Source organism: Papaver somniferum, chromosome 3, assembly GCF_003573695.1.
Source record: "Papaver somniferum cultivar HN1 chromosome 3, ASM357369v1, whole genome shotgun sequence".
Classification (NCBI taxonomy): domain Eukaryota; kingdom Viridiplantae; phylum Streptophyta; class Magnoliopsida; order Ranunculales; family Papaveraceae; genus Papaver; species Papaver somniferum.
This window is the reverse complement of record NC_039360.1, coordinates 95820175-95831592: the sequence shown is the minus strand read 5'-3', so window position 1 is coordinate 95831592 and position 11418 is coordinate 95820175.

The window sequence follows — 11418 nt, the reverse complement described above, 5'->3', positions numbered from 1 at the left end:
AAATGAGCGAAGAAGGGTAGCTTCGTCAGAAAGACCATAAATGTCTACAAAAAGGATCATTTAAATAAGATAAAACAACAGGATGAATGAATAAAGAGAAAAGTAACATACCGTAAAGCTGATTATTAGCTTGTTGAAGACTAGAAATTTTGTTCTTATACGAGGAAGAGTCAATTTCTAATTGTCTATTTTTCTCGCGAAGACCTTTAACTTCAGCTTCCAATTCTTCATTCTTTTTGCGAAATTGAAGATTCTTCTTTTCAAGATTTTCGCGTCTTCTCTCTAGATCTGAGGCAACAACAAAAGAAGCTTTTCCAGCCTGCGAAAAGAAATAAAAAATATTAATATAGAAAGATATTTTGAGTTATAATAATGAAGAAGTAAAAAGATAAAAGTATACCAGACTATTGAGAGAATGCAAGAAGTCGGGAGTCACTGATCTAGAAACTCCACGAAGAGAGCTATCACCATCTAGTAAAGGGACATCACAAAGGGTAGCGAGAGCTTTGCAGGTATTTGCGAATTGGTTGTCTCCCATTCCTTGTAGAGAATCAGAAAAGAGGCCAGAAAGCTTAGCCATAGAAGATTCGTGTGGAGAATCTTCAGTTGCAGCAAGATCATCGTTATCCTCATCATCCTTGTCACTTTCGGAATTTTCGTTAGGAAGAACATTTGAAGGAGAAGAAGAACGAACTTTTCTTTTATTTGGAGGAGGACCAGTTGATCTTTCCCTGCGAAGAGCACCTTTACCTTTATCACCAATCTTCGCAGCATCAACAGATTCTTCTACTTCAGCAATAATCTTCACACACTGATAGAAATAAGAAATGGAAGCATGGAAGTAACAGTACTATTTAAAGTCATAAGAGAAAATTTCTTACCTCATCTGTGTATGAGTGAAGAGCTAACAAAGTACTAGATTTCCCAGTCCTGTTATAACTATCCTTTAGTTTTTGGATCTGCGGAATGTCGCAAGAGTTAGCGAACAGAATAGTAAAAATCAATAAAGAAATATAAAATGAGTTAAAGGGGAGAAACATACCTCTTTCTCCTTCTCGGTCCAAGAGAAAACCCAAGGTTGATATGCAGCGAGATTCGCAGGAAGAACGTTTGATCCAGCAATGTAGGGTCCCTTTAGCATTAAAGGAAAAACACACTATTTATCATCCTTGGATTGGCGAGGAGTTGTGTTTTTACCAGAATGCCAGTCAATATCTTGCGTAAGAATTTTGGCTTCATCAATGTTATCTTTCCTTCTTAATCGAATACCCCAGCGAGTATTCTCTTTCTTCATGGAGATAAGCTCGTAGTTTTCAAAGAAATTCGCCACTGTATACTTCTCAGCAACTACCTCTAGGTTTGCGAATTTTGGATCCCTAAGTTCTTTGGAGTAAAGAGATCTTCTACCAGCACCACGATTAGCGAACTCTAGCATCAGACGGGTGCAGTCCCCACTTAGTTGGAAGATGGCTCGCGAAAATCCCGGATGAGCGAGAATTTCATAAAATAAAGGAAGATCTGGGTTATAAAGAGGAATAGGGAGACCTAGGAGAATCTGACCTAGCGAAAGTATGATTGATTGATCATCACAATTTTGATTAGAGAAAAGCTTGACAGAAAGAATTGATTTGGCATTCTCACCAGGAATGGTGGAGAGTGTAAAACCTTTATCAGCAAGATCTTTTTGGACATCTTGTAAATTCTTCTCATATCTATGACCACTTGGAGCCATGTTTGAATATAAAGTATGGGAATGTACAGAAAATAAAATGATTGAAGGAAGAAAAAATTACAGCAGCAGAATTTGCAGAAGAATAACAAAGTTACAGAGATGAGAGAATAAAAATAGAAGAGAAAGTAAAAAGAAAAGTGGAAAAAGGGGGGGGGGGGAAGAGAAATAAACACCATTAAGACGAAGAGACGTGAGCGGTTGAAAAGTAACGCTTACAGAAGACGTGTCAAGAAATAAATGGAAGAGAGAGTACGTGTGATAAATGTGGAATATGAAAAGATAAGCAGTTGCGGCATTTCTCACATCATTCTCTACTTTGCAGATAAGATATGAGAAGAGGCAAGATGTAGGATCAGAATCTCGCAACAACGATGTCTCAGCGAAATTATCAATGGTACAGCACAATAGCGTCGCAAAACAATTTCAGAAACGACGTCAGCAAGGATCATGAGAAAGATGTGATAGTCCTACGAAAATTAGAGAGCTTGCGAAATTAACATTTGTAAGGTTGCGAGAATGTCGCAAACCATATCCGAAAATAAAGGACAGATTAGCTGTCATCCACTATGTATTTCCTTATAAATAGTCATTTGAGCTGTAAAGAGGAGAGATCTTTTTTGAGTAAGAAACAAGTAAATAGGAGAGAGAAAGTTCAGAGCAGAGATCATTCTAGACTTCTTTATCTTTCTTGTAAGAACATTCAAAAATTAATCAATAAAATTAAGAGTGTAAACCTAAAAATGAGCTGATCAACAATGAAATCATGTGAGGGGTGTAGTGTAGGATTTCCTGCAACTACACCATCATCGTCTCACTCGAGATTATTTCCTCCCAGTATATTAATCATTTTCAAATTACCCGATCCCACTTATCCCCATTTCCTTCGGACCCAAAAAAGAAAAAAAAAAAAGTCTTTTCAATTGAGTCATGAGACCTGATCTGTTTTAATGGGATATTTAACTGGACTTTTGATTTTGATAACCTGTCCCATAACGAAACGGCAAAATGGACAAAAATAAATCGGCCATACCATGATACAGTTGCCACTAGTAGCCAGGAAGTTTTGGTGCATCTAACGTTTTCCCGGTTCAGACCCAACTTAAGAAAAAGAATTGCAAATTATGTCCTACAATTTCGACTTTTTTAGGACATACACCCACGAGGGGAAATTGGCAGGAACCTAAAGAACCAAGTACTTTTGAGGTTTGGATATTAATAGGTAGGGTCTCTGTGTATTCATGGGTGCCCATGCTTTATTCTTCTTGTTCCTTCATCCCACTACCATTGCATGTACACAGTTACTTTTCCAAGCTGCCAAAGCCTTTCTTCGCCAATCTCCGGATTCACATTTTGGCTTTCTTGATCTATTTTTTATTACTCAAAAGAATTCATAGCATGGAACTCTTAGCAGTGAAGTCACTTTAAAGTGGAAAAGGTAACAGAAAGAAAAATATGGTATATCCCACATTTTAATCCAGTTAATTGCGTATCTCACCTTTTCTATTCTACTAATCACGGACTCATTTACCCTTAACCCATGCGTTAGATACACTAGACTAGAGGTTCAATTAATTAATTCAATAATCCACAGTAAATAAATAATCTAACTCTTACTAAAATAAAAAGTACCGCAACTCCGACGTAGACCACCAAGTAAATGAATAAATAAACTCGTCAAATTTATAGCACAATAGAAAAGGGAAAATAATCGTTTGGTCTTTTTTTTAGGTGGGTTCATGTCAGTTTAGTCATTTGGTTAAACGCCTTTATTGTTTGGTCCATAATTATTTAAAAATATTAAATGGACAAAAGTACCTTTCCGGGTTAATTTCTACTTATTTTTTTGTAGCAGTTCATTCGTTAAAATGAACTCATGTTAATTTCTACTTATTTTTTCAGAAATCACCTAAAAACCAGAGTTCATTCCAGAAATGAACTCCATATAAAAACCTAAGAAAACCAGAGTTCATTCCAGAAATGAACTCCATATAAAACATAAAAAAAGCAGAGTTCATTCCAGAAATGAACTCCATATAAAACATAAAAAAACAGAGTTCATTCCAGAAATGAATTCCATATAAAAAACCTAAAAAATCAGAGTTCACTCCCAGAAATGAACTCCATATAATCACCTAAAAAAACAGAGTTCATTCCAGAAATGAACTCTGTATAATCACCTAAAAAAACAGAGTTCATTCCAGAAATGAACTCCATATAAAAACCTAAAAAAACAGAGTTCATTCTTTACATGAACACACACAAAAAAATCCATAAAAATCAGAGTTCGTTCGTAGAAATGAACTGCATTAGCATCATATTCATCATCTTCGTTATCTTCAAACAGCAGCAGCAACAGATCCATGAAATCGTCGTTATCGTTTTCTTCTTCTTCATCATCAACAACAACATCAAATTCAAGATCTTCAACACGAGCAGCAAACATTAAAAAATCAAGATATGTCGTCTTCATCGTCATCTTCAACATAAATCTATCGTCGTCTTCATCATCTTCATCGTTTTCATCATCATCTTCAAAAGAAAACAGAGTTCATTTCAAGAATGAACTTCATCAAATTCATCATTTTCAACAATAGCAGCAACAGCGATGAAGAAAAACATAAATCTATCTTCATCAAGAAAAAACATCAAAATCTTCATCACAAACCAGAGTTTATTCCTGAAATGAACTCCGTCATCTTCATCTTCTTCATCAGCAACAACAACTCATCTTCATCATCTTCATCCTCTCCATCATCAACAGCAACAACAGACGGAAAAACATCAAAATCTTCATCACAAACCAGAGTTCATTCCAGAAATGAACTCCGTCATCTTCATCTTCTTTTGTATATCCGAAACTTACCCAAGCATGTAAGATGATAAAGGTTTATCATCATCATAAATAGCAGCAAAATCTTCAACCTCACCGTCTTCATCAAAAAAAAATCAAAAAAAAAAAAAAACGCAAAACTTCATCGTATTCGTCATCATCGTTCATCGTTCATCTTCTTCATCACTAGCAGAGAAAAAAAATAGAGAGAAGAGAGAATCGTTCATCATCATCTTCTTCATCACTAGCAGGAAGAAAATAAAAAAGAAAAAGAGAGAGAAAAATTCTAGATCTGAAAATATAGGAGAGAGATAGTAAATCTGAGAATGATTCTTTTTCTCTTACTTTTTGACTATATATATGGTCCTTATCCAGAAGGGTATTTCTGTCACTACAAGATGACATTTACATCATTCATGACATCACCCTAGGACCAAACTATAATTTTTAGGACCGACTATAATTTATATTACCAAATAGGACCAAACAGACAATTGACTAGGTCAATTGGACTAGACTCTCTCTAATATATTATTTGTAGGACCAATTGGTATTTCCTAGAATAGAAAATTTAGTTGTTTAATAAAACCCAGTAATATAGTATAAATTTGATAATTATTACTATAAATCAAGGTTTGAAAAATGGGTCACGACTCAGGTCACGGATACTAGGTGTGACCGTTATAACGCTTTTGACAGGGGTGAGCACGTTTTGGGTCAAAACCGCGCTATATAGGAATAAAACGCGTTTTTTTGACTTTTTTTTTTAAATAACGGGTGTGATAACAGTTAAACAGGAAAAATAAATAAATTATGATTTGAATTTCCTATCTAACGGTATCACATGCGTGAAAACGGTTACAACGGGTCTAAATAACGTTGTTACTACGTTGTTTTTTTCTGCTTTATTTAATTTTTTTGATTTTTTATTTATTTGTTTTTGGGTATTTTACATACAAATTTATGGATATTTTGTAAAATTCGTAACCATGAGTCTATGACTTATAGCAATGCATTGTATTTATTGTCTACCGACAACATTTATACACGCATACTATCACTATCAAGTTGTCACTTGAATAGTTGAATGCACTCCCCAATTTTTGAATAATGCGTATTTGTATTCAAAAGGAGTCAAAACTTTGTTCATGCAGTAGAACAAGTGCATGTAACACAAAAGAAAATGGGCGGGTTCTCGAAGTTGAAGAACTTATTTGGACGAAAAGATAAGAATACTAATGACGGAGAGGGTACGTTGCAGCGTCCACGGGCCTTTACTGACATACTTAGTTCTACAATGCTTACACCACACCAACTACCTAGGATGTCTGTAGATATGGGAAGACAATATAATACTAATAAGGATCCTCAACCTAGCATGGCAAATTTTGGGAGAAAATGGACAATACTTGAATAAGTCGAAAAAGAATGCTGGTTCAAGTTGGTTTGTTTTAGTTTTAAAATTTCAATCACTGCTGCACTAGGTTACTTATTGTAAGTTTATAAAACTTGAAGTGTTTAATCATATAGGTACGAGACACCTTTGTATTATTTTTCTAAAATTTTAGTTGTAAGTTTGAAAATAAAAATTGCATAAGAATTTCTCCAAGTTAATTTTTCTTTCTTCTAAAAAACGGGTTTAACGGGTGTGAAAACGGAAAATACGGTCTAAAAAACTTATGTTAAAATGTTATTTAGAAGAAAAAGACGTAAATATCAATTTTAGAAAAACGGAAATCACATGCGTGAAAACAGTTATAACGGCTCTAAATAACGCTGTTTTTTCCCTATTTATCGGTGTTATTTAGGCACACATATTGATGAGCCTCCCGGGCATGCTGTATAGGCGTGACCGTTTTGACGGCCGTTTTTCGAAGAAAGAAACGGTTGCTATAAATTGAGTATAATTTTGAGTTGTTTGTTTTTAATTTTATAAAACACTAATTTCATATCTAATCTTTTATTGAAAAATGAACAATTTTAGGTAGGTACTAAATTTAAAAGAACGCGCAATTGGGGGATATAAAAACTAATTGGGGGATTGAGGAAAAAGACAAAAACTGGATCCAAATATCAAATCAGGGTCACCCCTTATCTAATTATTTTTTTAATTCCTAATCTACCCCTCACTAATTAGGTTTAATAGTTAATTAGAATTAGTAAAATCTTAAGATTTTGTCAAATGATTAGTGTGTATTTTTATTTGAATTTGGGGTGAGTGAGGTGAGAGTAGAAGGAGGGAATTTTTTTTTGAGAGGGAATTTTTTTTGGTGAAAATGGATGATGATTGTGAAGAGAGAATTGCTGCTAAGAGGTTGAAAATTTGATTTTTTTTCTTTGAATCCACCATTGTTGCAGCTGAAATAGCTTGGTGCCGGCATTGTATTCAACCGAAAAAACCATGCCGGCATTTGTTGGAAATTTTCATAAATGTTTGCCACTATCTGGGAGATCCGCACAATTTTCTGGTTTTGATCTTCAAAACCTATTTTTTTTGCTTTTAATCAGTCCACTGCCGGCACAGTAAGTTGATTTTCGAGCATGCCGGTACTGCTACCGGCATGGTATGATGCTTAAATTTCTATGCCGGCACATGATGTAAAGTATCCAGAAACTTGTTTTTTTTCACTTGAATACCGGCATTGATAGATTTCTATCGAGCATGCCGGCATCAAGCGGCGTTGAATGTTAGTTACCAAGCATGCCGGCACCATTTTCCGGCATGGTCTTCATCAATTCCGGCATGGTCTTCATCACTTCCAGCGATGTAAAAAAAATTATTTCCGGCATGGTATTCATCACTATCGGCATGGTCTTCATCACTTCCGGCATGATCTTCATCTATACCGGCATGGTCTTCATCACTTCCGGCATGGTCTTCATCATTTCCGACATGGTATTCATCACTTCCGGCATGGTCTTCATCACTTCCGGCATGGTCTTCATCATTTCCGACATGGTATTCATCAATTCAGGCATGGTCTTCATCACTCCCGAATGTTAAAAAAAAATCGTTTTCAAAGTGAGGAGCCGGCAGAGAAGGAGAAGAGAATTTGAAAGGAAGTGGGGAAAATCTAGAATTTGAAAGGGAGTGGGGAATATTTAAGTTTCAAACCCTAATCTTAAAAGAGCTTAATAAGAGGTGAAGATGGAAATGGGGATATGTTTTTGTTTTTTGATTTTAAGTTTTTTATTTTTTATTTTGAGGGAATGGTGTTTTAGTATTTTCGCGCTAAAAAACACTCCTTAGCAGACATCTATGGTTGGTGGAAGTAATTCATATCCCCAATCACGCGTTCATTTAAAAGGAGTTTATTATTTCTCAAAGTGGAGGATTCAAATTTGAAATGTTTTTTCTTGGAATTAGTATATTAATTTTACAATTTAGCAGTTTACTGAGTTGATAAAATATAATAGTCCCATGGCTATTAACTTAAGAGTGAGATGCCTTCACATGCCTTTATTTTACAAGATTTAACAACATTGTTTTATCCGTTGTGAAATATTGATAGTATAAATATGCTCACTAAATCCGAGTCGCCTGATACCCTGATTGAAATCAGATGTTTTTTTTAATGCTTTCGTTAATCTCTTTTTCTTCTCTCACACGAACTTCTCTTTCTCAACGAAGTTTTTGTAGCAAGATGTGATTTAATCAAATTTAGAAGTCAGAAGAAGGCTAAATATATTTTCTAGCTCAAAAGGAATCAATTTGTTGCAAATCAAAATGAATATATATAAAAACCTAGGGTTTACATGTCAAAATTAGATTATGATCAAAGAAATTCAAAGCTTCCCCACTGATAACATATGTGATAAAAAAAAACGTTTGATTAATCATTGTTTTTAAGCAGATCAATCGAATTGTTACTATGACAATAACTTACTGTTATGCTCCAAAAAAAATGTTCTAAAAAATTCTAGTCTCTGATCTCTCCAAGAGAGAATAATGTAAGATCTAAGATTAAACTCTAGTGATTCACATCAAAAAGAAAAGTTTGTGCTAATATATAGAATAACGGTATCGAAAAAAGCCTCTTTCGATGTTGAAATGTTTTCAGGAACTTGGGACTACTGATGGATCACTCCATGATCTTATCATAAATGCTAAGACATATATAATCTATTTTGATGAATATTCCAAATCCGAGATTGACGATCGGCATCTAGAAGATCTCAAGCCCTTACGGTTTGGTAGGGGGAAAAGAACAAATTTGTGAACGAAAAGAAAGAGAAAAAGGAAAGTTGTCAAAGAAACCTCTGATTTTACTAAATGGGCATCGGGTAACCCGAATATGGATGGAACATCTCTACCGTCTCTATATTACCATCTAACTGTCAATACAAAGCTGTTAAACCTTATAAAATTGGAGCCTGTCAACGAATCCTTCCTGATTAACTTAATGAATTTTACCCTATACTAAAGGAATTGAAAAGCACTCCTCAGTTTCGGGGTCCTCCAAACTTATTCTAAGAAACATTATTGAGCAATAATTCTACACATTTTGTGAGATAATCTCGTGGTTTCTCCTGGTGGAGAGAAACCTAGGGTGGAACCCACTGTGGAATTTAGAAACAGCGGTTTTTATGGTGGGCTCGACCCCACTTTTTTCTCTATCGGGAGAATCCACGGGATTGTCTCCAGGTGTATTAAGAATTATTGTTATTGTAGATGGTGGATTTTCGACAAAGGGTAGAATTGTAAAACTATACTTCAGATTCGGCGACCGGATGAGTATTGAGGCTCATGTCTCTCTTCAAAGCATGAAAGCTCATGCCATAAAATCTCTGACTGAGAAGGCCGTCTCTCAGAGTACATGTAGATGTGTAGTCTCTCAGCTGAGGCCACGACACATCTCATGAATACTGAGCAATTTCAGTAATTACTCCGGATCCGACAATCGGATGAGTATCGAGACTCATGTCTCTATGCATGAAAGCTCATGCCACCTCTGATGGAGAAAAGTCTCTCAGGGAAGATGAAGATGTGTAGTCTCTCAGCTGAGGCCACGACACATCTCATACTGTATAGAATTAAAAGATTGGGCGGCTCCTAGACAGCATGTCTGCTAGTATAGAGCGACAACGTCTTCGGGATGTAACCAGGTTTTCCCCGACTATGCAAGAGGAATATGACACTCCATCAAGTTCATATTGCTCAACCCTCAGATAATTAATGCTCCTAGACAGGAAGCCCTTCTAGTATAGAGCCAGCAATTAATTATCTTAAATCGTCTAAATATCCAGCAATATTATACGAGCCATCGTCTGAATATCCAGCAATATTCTACGATTCGTCAATTAATCGCCTGAATATCCAGCAATACTCTACGATTCCTCGTTATATTTCGTTACTTGAATCTGTGGTTCTTCCCAGCAGAATTCCACAGGTTAGTAACAAAAATTCAATGAAACAGGCATCTGAGCATCGAATAAGCCCTGACAAAAATGGTGCAAGTGTAATTAGAAGATAATGCACAGACCAGCATTTTGAATGCACGAACGAGCATTTCAAAAATACGAACGAACGAGGAACCTATGCAAAATAGGAAGGGAAATAATAATAATACCAAAATATTAAGCAAAAGCGCCAGGGGACTAGGCTCACCAGCCGGCCAGTCATGCCGTGACTAGTCCTGCGTCCAATTTTATATTTTATCATATTTTTACTATTTTCACGATCTCATGAAAATCCTCTTGTTCGAGCAAATTTCCTTTATTTCAAAGAAATTATCTAAATCACATGATATCAAAAATAATAAAATTAGGGAAAGGTGTCGCGGGACCGAGGACCAGCCGGCCATGTGTTGGTCGTGGCCGGTCCCACATCTCACGTCCCATTATTTTATTATTTCTTCTTAAATTATGAAAATTCCTTGATTTTATGAATTTTCCCTAAAATCATGAAAATTACCTAATTTCATGTATTTTTATCTAAATCACATGATTTTATCAAAAATAATAAAATTAGGGAAAGGTGTCGCGGGAACGCCGGCCGGCCGATCATGCCTTGGCCGTGGCTGGTCCCACACCTCACGTCCCATTATTTTATTATTCCTTCTCAAATTATGAAAATTCCTTGATTTTATGAATTTTCCCTAAAATTACCTAATTTCATGTATTTTCTCTAAAATCATGGAAAATATTAAAAAATTAGGAAAACTTGTGGAACCGGGCTCTAGCCGGCCGGCCATGCCCTAGTTGGTCCCACACGCCCATTATTTTATTATTATTTGGTGTTTTGTTTCCTGATTTCATGAAAACTCCCTGATTTCAACAAATTATCTTGATTTTCAACAAATCCCTTTGATTTTATGAAAATTATCTAAAATCATCAAAATTACATAAAATTGGGAAGAGTGCCTTGGGACCCGTGCCCATTGGCCGGCCGGCCATGCCACGGCCATTGCCGGTCCCACACTCCCATTCCCTATTTTATATTTTAATTTATGTCTCTCATCTCATGGAAGTTCCCTAATTTCGCCAGACTCTCCAGTTTCATGGAATTTCCCTTAAATCAGAGAAAAATACATAAAATCACATAAAACTGGGAAAAGCATGTGGGACCGCGTGTCAGCCGGCCGGCCATGCCCTAGCCGTGGCCGGTCCCACACCTTGTAATTCCTTGTTTTATTTATTATTTTCATCATCTCATGTATTTTTTCCGGTTTCAGCAAAACCATGGATTTTGCATATTTTCTCCAAATGTTGCTCAAACGTGCACCAGAAAATATCAAAATTCTCAGGACTGAAGCGTGAACATTATGGTGACATGGGCACATCCCCTTGACCGACCAAGGGTGACCCTGAGGCTTGCAAACAGCTGGTCCCGTGTGCTTTAATGATTTTAACCTAA